Below are 14,359 nucleotides of genomic sequence, written 5' to 3'. Positions count from 1 at the left end.
TTATAAAGTTAGAAAGATGCTACCATAACATATTTTGATTTGACAAACATTTTCAGAAAGATATGAAGTCTAAAATGGAATACTAGCATTATTTAGTGACTGCCATCTCCAAAGCTTTGCCAGAAAACTACAGATTTCATGAGGAACAGACCAAAAATACAAAGTCAGAATCTTGACTTTCTTCAAATTCTATGTTATATAGACAGTATGATGAGAGGAGGGGTTGTCCACCAAAAATGATAATACTGCATTTTTCAGAATTTCATTTGAACCCCTTTTAACACACCAAGAATTTATTAGGGCACATTCATTTTGGAGGGTATCATAGGGTGTCATAACAACAACCCCACTTTCTAATTGTCTGCAAACATTTTTAGCCAGAGGTCTTGGCCCTTTGCTTTGAGATTTCACAAATAAATACCAAAAAGTAGAGGTTCCAGCACTGAGGGACACTGCTGATCACTTTCATACTTTCTGATGAGACACATGCAACTCACACTGTGTGGGTTTTCTCTTTCAGCCAGTTTGCTATTCATCTTACCACATAAGAATTAGCTTTTGTACAATGCCAGTATGGAGAATAGTGTTCAAGAGCCTTAGCCAGGTCAAGATATACCACATATACTGCATGTCACCATCTACAGCCTCTGTAACCATTTTAAAGAAATTTACCAGTTCAAATAGACAAAGGTCTATACTTCACAAAATCAAACTGTTGGGGTCATGTCTTAAAAGATTCTTTATCACAGTTTATGAGGTCAGTTATAGTATGTCTCATAGCTTTGCATATTAGCCTTGTAAGGCTGATTGGTCTGTAATTGCCATTTTGATTGTAAGGCCACCCTTACAGAGAGGCATCACCACTGTTGTGTACACAACTCATTTGGGACAAAATCACTAATTAAATTTAAATTAAATTATTTGAGGAGTATGTCTGCAAAGGCATTTTTAACACTATTAATTAAGCAACCCGGGTATATTATCAGGTCCCATGGAGGAAGTATTTTTGGTCTATTTTAGCACATTCATTAAATGATCCTTAGAAATACTTGGGTGAATATGGTATTCTGGGGCTTTAAACAGAAATGTCAAGAGTGAAGTTGACACTAAATTTGTTTGCAAGGATATTGGCAATGTCAGTTGAGTCAAAATTGGTGGCCGCATTGTGAATAAATACTGGACAAGGTGGGGAATTTTAGTTTTCTAATATAGTTAAAAAAGGATTTATAATTATCTTTGACTTCAGAGGGCACCCCAAGTTCATGGCTCCTTTAGTGAATCTGATAATGTTCTTCATTGTTTTGCAATGCTTTTGATATTGTCCTTGAAAAGATGGATTTTGGATCTACTAAATAATCCAAGGAGTATCTTTCTTCTGTTGTGTAGTTTATAGTGGTGGACTACCAGTGTGGTTTGTTTTTTAATTTCCCATGCTGCTTGGATGGTCTTTGTGTTTCACTGTTGCAGTCATTACCTGTGGGTTATCCCTGCTGTGGTAGCCCTTGGCCGGCCTGAATACCAGAGTCAGTGTTTTTCTGTGTCAGCTGCTGTCGCTTGTTGACTGACATCAGCTCATCAGTGCTATAAAGAAAGGCAACCGATGTCATTACATCAGGTTTTCTTGCCGTGGAGCCCATAGTAGAAGCAGTTTGCAAGTGTGCCGGTCGGTCACTACCAGAGTTCGAATTACAGCTGAAAACGTCTAAACCTAAGTACCCCGTTGGGGATCCTCTTTTCTTGCACTAACTGATGTCCGAAAAAGTTAACAATTGTCTCACCTGTGGAAAGCAGATCCCACAACAAGACTTCCATTTTTACTGCATCACTTGTTTAGGCCCAGACCATGACGTCCCCCGCTTTCCAGTTCTGTGTCCTCTTTAACCCAAAAACCATTCATCGTAGAGCTCTTATTGCAGACAGGTATTTTTGTCTTCCATCTTTGCATTCTGAAATGCTGTCCGTCAGCCAACAATCTGTAGACATTTTGAAAAAAATGTAGAGATAAAGATAGAGACAGACCACACAAGGCTAAGCCTTCCGACAATGCTACCACTAAGCAGATCATCAGTTCTCCAGAATTCAGTGAGGTGCTTTCGCAGCCCCTGATGCCCGATACAATACCTATGCAGGCCTCTACCGAGACCCTTTTGAAGTCCGATATGCCGCAGAAATCTTCTTTGTGTTCCAAGCCTTTGGTTGTCTCTTCCTCGGTTGGGTCCAGAGCCACAAGCACCGGCTTCCGAGGAGGCCTTTTGCACTACAGATTCTAGACAAAAACTGATGTCTTCTCATCCAACTACCGTTTCTCTCATACTGATGGATACTCTTAGGTCTAGAAGCCAGGCCATTCCTAGAAAATCTACCTCTAGCCATCATTTTACTCCTGCTCCACCACCCCAAGCCCAAATGCTTAAGATGGTGGAGGATCTTATCTCCCTTATCAGGGATAGTCCGGGCACAACTTCTAAAAGGAAAAGACACCCTTCTCCTGAAATAATGACAGAGCAGGATTCTGAGGAATCTGATTATTCAGATTTTGAAGAGGAACAACAACCTCTGACTGCTTATGAGGATTGAGATGCAGAGAAATCCATTCCTTCTGCCTCCCCACCAGAAGACCTTTCCTTTGGGGGAACCCTTCACACCCTCAGAGAACATTTCCACTGGGGCTCTCAGGACTTCCCTCAGTCTAAGAAAAGACTGAGAGAGTTTCTAGACCTGCCCCAGCACAGACCCCTGCCATCCCCCCTATCTTAGAAGTGGTGGATGATGTTTTCCATGAATCCAGCTTAGCCCCTGACGCCCTCCCACCTGCTCCCAGTAAACCTGACAGGTATTACAGAGTACCGGATTCTCACGAATGCCTGTACAGAAATCCTACTGCAGACCTGGAGGTCATTAAACAGGGACCTAAAGAAGCTAAGGCTAGTTCTGCAAATAATCATATTCCTTCTGACAAGGATTTCAGAGCTCTGAACAGATGAGGTACAAAAGTATACACCTCTGTAACTTTAGCTATCAGAGCACTCAACTGTCAGTTCCATGTGTTAAAATATCAACAACACACTTTGGAACTATTAAAGCAAAATATTTCTACCTTTCCTGACTGTGCCAATTCGAAAGAGTTAACAGATTTACCTTACTCTACTTGTCAAGTGGCCAAATATTTATTGCACTGTGGATGTGATGCCCTAGAAGCCTCAAGCAGGGCAGCAGTGTCAGGAACTGCCATTAGGAGACATGCATGGTTGAAGGAACAATCTCTCCCTGATCATGTCAAGTCTAAATTAATTGATGGACCCTTGGATAAGGACCGCTTGTTTGGAGTAAAAGCAGAAGAGGTGCTTAAAAAGATGGAAGACAAAGCAAAATCTATGCAAACAGTAAAATATTTCTTTCATGTTCAATCTCCTAGGTTCAGCAGGAATTTTCCTTCTAAGCACTGGTCTTTTTCTGCACCTAGCAGACAGGGGCAAGGTAAGCCCTGCAGGGACAGACCACCCAGGCCGCTATCCCAGGGACAGCAGAAAATCAAACAGTGGATCACTTCCGCCCCAAAGGCAGGGAGTTCTAAGCCATCCTTCTATGGCAAAAACTCTCAATGACTCCCTCTCCCTCTTTTCACTCACCAAAAGCTAGGAGGAAGGCTCTCCCTCTGAAAAGAAAATTGGCTTTCTGTTACAAAGGACCAATGGGTCTTAAAGATCATTTTTCAGGGATACAAATTCTCTTTCAAAGAACTCCCAATTCCAAGAGGGTACCCAGACTTACCTCCAAATCAGTGGGCAGAGGCATTGAAACAAGTCCAAACTCTCATATCCCAAGGGGTAGTAGAACCTGTTCCCACAGATCAAACAGGCAAAGCCTTTAGTTTCCAGCCTATTTTTTGTTCCCAGAAAAGAGGGCACTTGGTGCCCCATCCTGGATCTATCCATTCTGAACACCTCCCTGGTGGTCCCCAAATTCAAAATGCTAACTTTGCAGCAGTTGCTATGTATCCCGACAAAAAATGCCTGGTTAGTGACCGTAGACCTGCAGTATGCCTACTCTACATCACCATAAGGGAATCCTTATGCCTACCTCCACATCCCCATGAGGGGATCCTGCAGGAAATTCCTGCACTTCTGAACAGGCTCACACTTTCAGTTCTCTGTGCTACCCTTTGGCTTATCTACTGTTCCCAGGGTATTCACCAAATGCTTAGCCCCGGCCATAGCATTTTGCAGACAGAGAAATATACAGATTTACCCTTACCTGGACGACTGGCTCATTCAGGCAGAGTGCAAAGAAAAGCTGCTCCAGGACCTCTTCTTTGTCAAAACCCTCCTAACTTCCTTAGGGTTCACCATCAACCAGAAGAAATCAAAGCAAACACCCTCCAGGAGGATCATTTTCTTGGGAGCACTGCTGGACACAGCATCCCAAATGGCCTTGCTATCTCCAGAAAAACAGAGCTTCCTGTCTCTCTACTTTACCCAGCTGGCTTCCATAAGTCAACTCACGGTGAGGAAGTTCCTGCAAGCCTTGAGCTACATGGCATCTTGCATCCTTCTAATTCCTATGGCCAGGCTTCACATGAGAAAACTTCAGTGGTATTTAAAGAATCTTTGGTGTCAGCACTCTCGCCCTCTAGAGACCTCTCTCCCTCTGATCCCCTGTATAAGGGCAGAGTTTCTCTGATGGGCAGGGGCCTGTGCCAGGAACAAGGGACTTCCCTTCATCTTCCGCCCTACTGGGCAGACCATCTCCACCGACGCCTCAGACATTGCTTGGGGCGCTCACCTAGCAGGCAGGTGCACCCAAGGTCTTTTGGATGCCCAGCACCTTCCCTTACACATCAACCAGAAGGAAATGATGACAGTACAAAAGGGTCTTACATCCTTCAAACCCCATCTCAGGCCAGGGGTTTCTCCTTATCAAAACAGACAACACCACAGTAATGTGGTACATCAACAAAAGGGGAGGGACCCAATTTTACCCTCTGTGCAGGCTAGCCATAAACCTCTGGCTGACAGCCTCCTACATGGGATTACACCTAATAGCCCAAATACCTCCCTGGGATCAACAACAGATGGCAGACCACTTAAGCAGAAACTTACTGGACCCCATGAATGGCATCTCCACAGAAAAATCTTTTTGCAAGTCACTCAGGATTGGGGAACTCCGGAGGTGGATCTCTTTGCTTCACACCTCAACCACCAGCTAAAAAAAAAAAATTCTGTACCAGGGAGTATCACCACCTAGTGTGGAAGGTGGATGCCTTGACCTTCCCCTGGAATTCCCTCTTTGTGTACACATTCCCTCCTCTGCCTCTTATTCCCAAGGTACTGATCAAGATAAGGAAGGAGAGACCAAATGCCATCCTCATTGCTCCAGATTAGTCCAGAAAGCATTGGTACCCCTTACTGTGCAGCCTGACATCACAGCCTCCCAGGCAGCTTTCCCTGATCTCAGACATCTTGATTCAGGTGGGGGAGGGGAATGCTGCACCCAGACTTGCAGACTCTTAAACTGTCAGCATTGCTAATACTCTTAAAAGCGAACAAGGGGCCCCTGTTAAGTAAACAGGTCCTAGACATTATCACAGAGGCCAGAAGGCCCAGCACCAGAAAATCTTACGCAGGGAAATGGAAAAGATTCTGCTCCTGCAGCCAGTCCAGAGGGGGCAGTTCCTCACAACCTTCCATCCCTTTTATCCTGGACTATCTGGCGGAGTTACTCAATAGTGGCCTCCCCTTCTCTTCTGTTAAAATCCACGCCTCAGCCAATTCAGCTAATTTTGATACAGACCAGCTCCTGTTCTCACATCCTTTGATTAAACAATTCCTCAGAGGAGCTTCTAATATCAGACCTCCCAGAAGGCCACCCACGCCAGCCTGGGACCTGAATTATGTTTTGGAAAAACTAAAAAACTAATCTTACCACCCTTCGAACATGCGGCTTCAGTAGAACTGAAATACCTCTCCTGGAAGACTGCTTTCCTACTAGCTGTCACCTCAGCCAGAAGGGTTTCAGAACTTCAGGTACTGATGGCCAGTTGAGCCCTTCATCATTTTCCATGCAGACAGGGTCTCCCTGAGGACTAACCCCTCCTTCATGCCCAAGGTGGTATCTAATGTGACTCTCAACCAGGCCATACATCTACTCACCTTCTTCCCTAACCCTCAAAACAAGGGGGAAAGAATTCTGCACTCACTAGACATGCACAGACAGCTCAGATTCTGACTGGACCCTACTAAACCCTTCAGGAAAATGGACCAACTTCTTGTCAGCTTTGCCTCAGGGGCAGAGGGAAAGCCCATTTCCAAGCAAACCATTTCCAAATGGATATCACACTGTATACATTTCTGCTACAGATTACATGAGAAACCACCCAATAAGTCTATTCGTACCCATTCCACTAGGGCAGCCTCCACTTCCACAACATTCTTCAGAGGAGTTCCCACCAGGGACATCTTGGAAGCTGCCACCTGGACTTCTGTCCATGCCTTTACAAAGCATTACCACCTACCTCTTTTCTCTAAGGCTAGGGAAGGGTTTGCCTCTGCAGTTGTGCAGGGCATGCTGACCCAGGCCTAGGTCTCTTATTAATCCTACCACCCCTCTCCTCAGCTTTGGGCATCCTCCCACAGGTGATGACTGCAACAGTGAAACATGAAGAACATAGTACAGTCGTGTACACTTACCATAAATGTAAATGTTCGAGTGTATTCACTGTTGCAGTCCTGGTTTCCCTCCCTCCTTCCCCCTTATATCCTCTTTCCTTAGGGAGACATAAGCTTCTTACGGTGGCTTTTAGCCACCAGGACCACTTTACCATATTTCCTGAGGCTTCTAATTGGTTAGGGCAAGAAAAACTGATGTGATGGCATTGGCTGCTTTGCTTTATAGCACTGGCGACCTGACGTCAGTCAACAAGTTACAGCAGCTGACGCAGAAAAGCATTGACTCTGGTATTCGGGCCGGCCGAGGGCTACCACAGCAGGAATAACCCACAGGTGATGACTGCAACAGTGAATACACTCGAACATCTACATTTATGGTAAGTGTGCACAACTGTACTTTCTGGTAGGGACTGATAGCTCTATGCATTTTTCTGAATAGGAGTAAACTTCGTCTGGTGAGGTGTAGTCATAAGTGAATGTTGGTACTCTGTAGTATAATATGTTAAGGTAGGCATGTTTGTAGTCCTTAAATTCAGTGGGGTTTGCTGTATGAAATTCTGGGAGTTTAAAGGAGAAGGTCACATGTTTATAGTTAGACTTCACTGGGGAAGGAAATCCCAGAGGTAGTAGGGCAAGAGGTAGCCATATTTGTAAAAATTAGTTCAAGAATGCAGTGCCCTCTTACTTACAGTTCAGGTGAACTTTAATTATTAAGTCTAGGAATTTTTTGACATATCCTAATTGGAAGTCTAGGCATCCCAGTTTATTAAAGGAACCTGTCTATGGGTAATATGTTCATTGACTAATTTGGAGACTCCACCACAGTTGCCATTGGGCCTGAAAGCATAAAAAGTGCAAAACCCTGGTGTTGATGGAGTGCTCGCTTTACATTTAAAACAAAATTCAGTAACTGTGCAGACATGAATGTTTAACAAGTGCAGCGATAGCTCAAGATTGAGCAGTTCATTGTTTAGATTTCTGGCATTAAGTAGAGCCACCATAATGCAGTCTGATTTTGGGACTGATGTTAGTTATTTTGGAATGTCCAGCAACTGGACTTTGCCTGAAAAGGCTTTGGAGGCAGCAAAGGCTTTAGCCAGTATGCAGAATCTTTGAAACGTGAGAGAGATGTAGGAGTCAAGACATCTTGATTTTCTTTGTGTTTCACTGTTGCAGTTATCACATTTGGGTTATCCCTGCTGGGGTAGTCCTTGGCTGGCCGGAATACCAGAGACTTAGTATTTTTTTGTCGGTTGCTATTGCTTGAAGACTGATGTCAGGTCATCAGGAGTATAAAGGAAGGCAGCCGACACCATTGCATCAGTCTTTCTTGCTGCGGAGCCCGAAGCAGAAGCAGTTCGCATGAGTGCTGGTCGGCCACTACCTGAGTTTCGTTTCCGAATTGAAGTTGAAGTCTTCGAAAGCTAAGTACCCTGTTGGGGATCCTTTTTTCTTGCACTAACCGATGTCAGAAAAAGTTAATAATTGTCTCGCCTGTGGAAAGCAGATACCACACTGGGATTTCCATTCCTACTGTGTTACTTGTCTAGGCCCAGACCACGACGTCCCTCGTTGTCAGTTCTGTGCTTTGTTTAACGCCAGAACTATTCATCGTTGGGCCCTTATTGTAGCCAGTTTTTTCTGTTTGCAGTCCTCAAATTCCAATATGGCTTCCGTAAGCCATCCGACAGCTGATCTTATGAAAAAATGTAAAGGTAAAGACGAAAACAGACCGCACAAGACTAAACCTTCCAGCGACGCTACCGCCAAGCTGGTCGGCAGTCCTCCAGAATTCAGTGAGGCGCTTTCGCAGCCCCTGATGACCGCTTCATTTAATTTGCAGGTCTCTAACAAAACCCTTTCGGAGTTCTGTATGCCACAGAACTCTTCTGCATCTAAGGATCCTGCGTCTGTCTCTACCGTGGATGGGTCCGGAACTGCTGTGCAGGCACCGGTTTCCGAGGAAGTCCTTCGCAACACCAAATCCATACATAAACTGATGCCTTCTTTCACGGCTACCATTCTTTCTAAACCAACCGAGTTCCTTAGGCCCAGGGGTTGAACCACCCCCAAGAAACTGCCTTCCAGCCATTCTTTGGTGCCTGCTCCATTGCCTCAGTCACAAATGCTTAGAATAGCAGAGGACCTTATCATGCTGATTAGGAGAAGCCAAGCCACTCCCCCAAAAAGAAAAAGTGATCTGTCTTCAGAAGTTTTGTCTGAACAAGAGTGAGATGAAACTGATGCATCTGACTGTGAAGACTTGCAGCCCCTCTCTAAATATGAGGATTCTGATGCAGAGGAATCTCTTCCTTCACCCTCTCCCCCAGGGGATTTTTTCCTTTGGTGAAACCCTGCATACTTTAAGGGAGCATTTGAAATGGGAGAGTCAAGACTACCCACAGTCTAAAAAGAGACTCCGAGAGTTCCTGGACCTTCCACAGCACGGCCCTTAGCCATCCCCCCCAGTCCTAGATGTGGTAGATGATGTCTTCCTTGAATCCACCTTGACTCCAGACGCCATCCCTCCTGCTCCCAGAAAGCCAGACAGGTACTACAGAGTCCCTGACTCTCACAAATATCTCTTTAAAAACCCAACAGTGGACCCTGAGGTCATTACTCAAGGCCCAAAAGGGGTTAAAGCTACTTCAACTAAGAATCCCACTCCCTCAGACAGGGATTCCAGAGCACTGGACAGATGGGGTAAAAAAGTATACACCTCAGCGACTCTTGCAATCAGGGCACTCAATTGTCAGTTCCATATGCTTAAATATCAGCAACATACCTTGGAACTCCTTAAACAAAAAATTTCCTTCTTTCCTGCATGAGCAGAATCTAAAGATTTACCGGAATTAGTGTACTGTGCTGGTCAAGTAGCTAAACACACTTTGCACTGCAGTTTTGACACCCTAGAAGCTTCTTGTAGGGCAGCAGTCACAGGATCTGTCATTAAAAGACATGCATGGCTTAAATAACAACCCCTGCCAGACCATGTCAAATCACTATTGTTGGATGCACCCTTGCACAAAGATAACTTATTTGGTACTAAAGCAGAAGAGGTGTTAAAAAAGCTGGAAGAAAAAGCAAAATCTATGCAGACTGTTAAATATTTCTTACAGGTACAGCCCCCTAGGTTCAGTAGGCATTTTCATTCCAAGCACTGGTCCTTTCCAGCACCTAGTAAACAGGGCCAGCCTAGGCCTCATGCAAACAGACCTCCAAGACAGCTGACCCATGGGTTGCAGAGATCTAAGCAGCAGACTGCCTCCACTTCAAAGCCAGGGAGTTCTAAGCTACCCCCTTATGGCAAAAACTCTCAGTGACTCGCCCCCTCCCTACCTCGCCTTTGCCAACCATCACATACCCCTAGGAGGAAAATTCTTCTTTCACTCAAGCACCTGGTCCACCATTACCAAGGACAAATGGGTTCTGAACATTGTGTCTCAGGGGGTACAAATTCTCCTTCCACACCCTCCAACCCCCAAAGGTTTTCCAGATCTACCACCAAATCAATGGGCAGTGGCTCAAAACCAAATCCATACGCTGCTCTCCTTTGAAGCAGTAGAACACGTTCCTGCAGAGCAGATAGGCCAAGGCTTCTACTCCAGACTTTTTCTTGTACCCAGAAAAGAGGACACCTGGTGCCCCATCCTCATTCTGTCCATTCTAAACACCTTCTTGGTGATCCCAAAATTCAAAATGTTCACTCCCCAGCAGCTGCTACCCATGCTGTCCAAGGACGCTTGGCTAATCACCCTGGACCTAAAAGAGGCCTACCTCCTCATTCCCATCAGGGAGTCCTGCAGAAAATATCTTCGCTTCAGGGCAGGATCTCAACACTTTCAGTTCTCTGCACTTCCTTTTGGCTTATCTGCTGCTTCCAGAGTTTTCACAAAATGCCTGGTTCTGACAATTGCTTTTTGCAGACAAAGAAATATTCAGATTTATCCCTACTTAGATGACTGCCTTATTCAGGTAGACAGCCAGGAAAAACTGCTCAAAGACCTGGCCTTTGTAAAGGACCTGCTAACCTCCTTAGGGTACGCAATCAATGAAAAGAAATCCAAACAGGTACCTACCAAAAGGATAATCTTCCTGGGAGCAAGTCTGGACATATCATCCCAGATGGCATGCCTAACACCAGAGAAACAAAGTTTCCTATCAGCTTACTTCTCTCAACTGGCCACCAGGCCCCAGCTTTCTGCAAGGGAAATCCTGCAAGGCCTGGGGTTCATGGCATCTTGCATACTCCTTATTCCATATGCCAGACTGCATATGAGGAAACTTCAGTGGTACCTAAAGAGCCTTTGGTGTCAACACTGTCAAGATCTGGAAACTCTTCTACCTGTTATTCCTTGCCTGAGGGAGGAATTTCTTCGGTGAGCAACAGCCTGCTCCCACAGCAAGGGACTGCCCTTCTCCCCAAACCCCACCACCCAGACCCTCACCACAGACACATCAGACTATGCTTGGGGTGCACACCTGGACAACAGGTGCATACAGGGCCAAATGGAACCCCCAGCAACTCCCCCTGCACATCAGTCTAAAAGAGATGATGGCTGTGCAGCAGGCCTTGATAGCTTACAAACCCCTTCTCTCTCCAGGGGTTCTCCTGATCAAAACAAACAACACCACAGTGATGTGGTACATCAGTAAGCAGGGAGGGACTCACTCTTACCCGCTGTGCAGGCTGGCCATGACCCTTTGGTTCACAGCCTCTTCCATGCAGCTACACCTGTTAGCACAATACCTGCCAGGCTCTCTCAACTCCCTGGCAGACCAATTAAGCAGAAAACTGTTGGATCCCCACGAGTGGCAGCTCAACAGAAACACCTTCTTACTAATAACTCAGAAATTGGGGACCCCGGAGGTCGACCTTTTTGCCTCCCACACCTACCATCAGCTCAGCAAATTCTGCACCAGGTGAGCATCACTGCATGGAGTTGAAAGTAGATGTCCTGTCCTTCCCCTGGGTAAACCTCTCAGTCTATGCCTTTCTTCCCCTACCCCTCATTCCCAAGGTACTGATCAAAATAAGGGAGGAAAAACCAAGGACCATTCTCATAGCACCAGACTGGCCCAGACAGCACTGGTACCCCTTGCTGCGCAGCCTGTCCCCACTGCCCCAATGGAATCTTCCTCAGGTTCCCAACCTCCTAACCCAGAGGGAAGGGGAATTCATGCACCCCCAATTGCAGACACTGAGTTTGGCAGCTTGGCTTATAACCTGACCCCTGACCAATCTGCCCTCCTCAGTAAGCAGGTTCTGGATGTTATCCGAGAGGCCAGATGCCCTAGCACCAGAAAGTCTTATGCAAATAAATGGAAAAGGTTCTGCACCTTGATCCAGGCTAAGGGAGCCAATACGGCACAGCCTTCCATCCCTCTCATCCTGGACTACTTAATTGACCTACTACACAGTGGTCTCTCTTTCTTCTCTATAAAAATTCACACCTCTGCTGTTTCCATTCATTTTCCCACTGAGCAGCCTCTTTTTTCACACCCTCTGATCAGGCAGTTCCTCAGAGGGGCTAACAACTTGAGGCCCCCCAGAAGGGCACCAACACCGGCTTGGGTCTGTAACTTTGTTTTGGAAAAGCTCACCCTGCCTCCATTCGAACCAGCATCTTCTGCAGAGCTAAAATTTCTCTCCTGAAAGACAGCCTTCCTCCTGGCCATCACTTCAGCCAGAAGAGTCTCTGAGCTGCAAGCACTCATGGCAGTGGAACCCTTCATCATCTTCCATGCAGACAGGGTATCCCTCAGAACTAATCCATCCTTCATGGCAAAGGTGGTATCCAGTGTGGCTGTCAACTAATACATCCATTTTCCCACCTTCTTTCCTAACCCTCAAAACAAGGAGAAAAGGATTCTGCACTCTCTAGATGTGCAGAGGCAGGTTGTATATTATCTGGACAGGACTAAACCCTTCAGAAAACTGATCAACTGCTGGTTAGCTTTGCTTCAGGGGCAGAGGGGAAAGCCATCTCCAAGCAAACCATTTCCAAGTGGATAGCACACTGCATCCATTTCTGCTATAACCAGCATGGCAAGCTTCCCCCCAAAGGGGTTAGGACCCACTCCACCAGAGCAGCCTCCACCTCTGCAGCATTTCTCAGAGGGGTCCCCACAAGGGACATCCTGGAGGCTGCCTCACACCTTTACCAAACATTACCAGCTGCCTCTCTTTTCTGAATCCAGGGCAGGTTTTGCCTCTGCAGTCTTGCAGTGGATGCTAGCCAGCCCCTAGCTTCCTTGACTGCCTCCACCCATTTCCTCAGCTTTGGGAATCTACCCAAATGTGCTGACTGCAACAGTGAAACATGAAGAACATAGCACAGATGTTCATCGTGCATACAGCTGCAGTCATAACAGATGGGCTCTCCTGCCGTCAGGCGGGTTCTCGATCGGCCGAATTCCAAAGTCTAGGTCCGGCGTCGGTTGTTGTCGCTTCTTCCCTGACGTCAGTGCGACAGGGGTATAAAGGAACCAGCCAACGCCATTTTCTTCAGTCTTTCTTGCCGCGTGGTGCCCGAAGCAGAAGCAGTTCGCAAGTGCCGGTCGGCCAGCTCCTGAGATTACGAAAATTTGGAAACCGAAGTCTTCTTAAAAGCTAAGTACCCCGTTGGGGAAACTTTTCTTGCCTCAGACCGATGTCAGACAAAGTTAATAATTGTATTTCTTGTGGGAAGCAAATACCGCATAAGGATTTCCATTCCCTCTGTATACCTTGTTTCGGCCCAGACCACGACGTCTTGGTCTGTCACTTTTGTGCTACATTCAACAAACGCACTATTAAGCGTCGGGCGGAGTTCGCCCAGCATTATTTTGGGAAAACATTTAACTATTAACCACGAACAAATAGAACAGAACAGTGCAAATACAACCAAGAAACAATGAAAGCACTGTTGAAAGGAGATGCTCGACACCGGTCAGCCACAGATTAAATCCAAACTTTATTGTATGCGAAAACTATCCAGAATGCATAAAGCATTTAACTATACTATGTCGTCGGATACTCCGACTCCGGTTTTGTCTAAAAAACACAAAGACAAGGACCGACACATGAGGTCCGCGGCCTCTACCGACACCACGCCAAAGCCGACTACACGTGGTCCGGTTCTCAGTGAGGCGCCTACGCAGCCCCTGACTACCGACGACACTTCTTTGATGGTGTCTCCTGTGCCCGAGGTCACATGCTCCTCGGCCACCCCGACTACAGATACCAAAGCCACTCTTGGCATTGAATCTCAGAATGTGGACAGGTCCACCTCCACTCAAGGTGTCTTCAGACCTTCCTCTTCTTTCTCCATTAAGGCTTTCACAAAGTCTAAAGCAACCATGCACTCTAAGAGACCAGCTACACAGGGCCCATCTCCAGGCCCCATGCCTAAGAAACAGATGCTTAAAATGGCTGAGGATTTAATTACTCTTATCAGAGGTTCTCCGCCCCCACCGGACAAAAGGCCCAGAGTGGAGGAAGATTCCCCCTCCTCTGATCAGGGCTCCATTATTTCAGAGCATTCTGATGACCAGGAACATTCTTACTCCCCTTTTGAAGACTCTGATGTGGAGGAGTCCATCCCTTCTGTCTCCCCCCCAGAGGATTACTCATTTGGGGAAACTTTGCATACCTTAAGGGAACACTTCCACTGGGAAGGCCAAGATTATTCAGATTCCAAGAAAAGGCTCAG

General features: G+C 46.2%; 1 protein-coding gene across 3 annotated transcripts in view; it reads left to right on the top strand.

Annotated features, from left to right (window-relative positions):
- USH2A (usherin) overlaps positions 1-14,359 on the top strand; it is a 625,599-nt gene that overhangs the window by 175,157 nt on the left and 436,083 nt on the right. The window lies entirely within an intron of this gene.

The sequence above is a fragment of the Protopterus annectens genome, chromosome 1.part0 (genome assembly GCF_019279795.1).
Source record: "Protopterus annectens isolate FY-2018-M chromosome 1.part0, PAN1.0, whole genome shotgun sequence".
Classification (NCBI taxonomy): domain Eukaryota; kingdom Metazoa; phylum Chordata; order Ceratodontiformes; family Protopteridae; genus Protopterus; species Protopterus annectens.
Note: the sequence above shows the minus strand (reverse complement) of the source record. Positions and strands in the feature narration are given on the sequence as shown.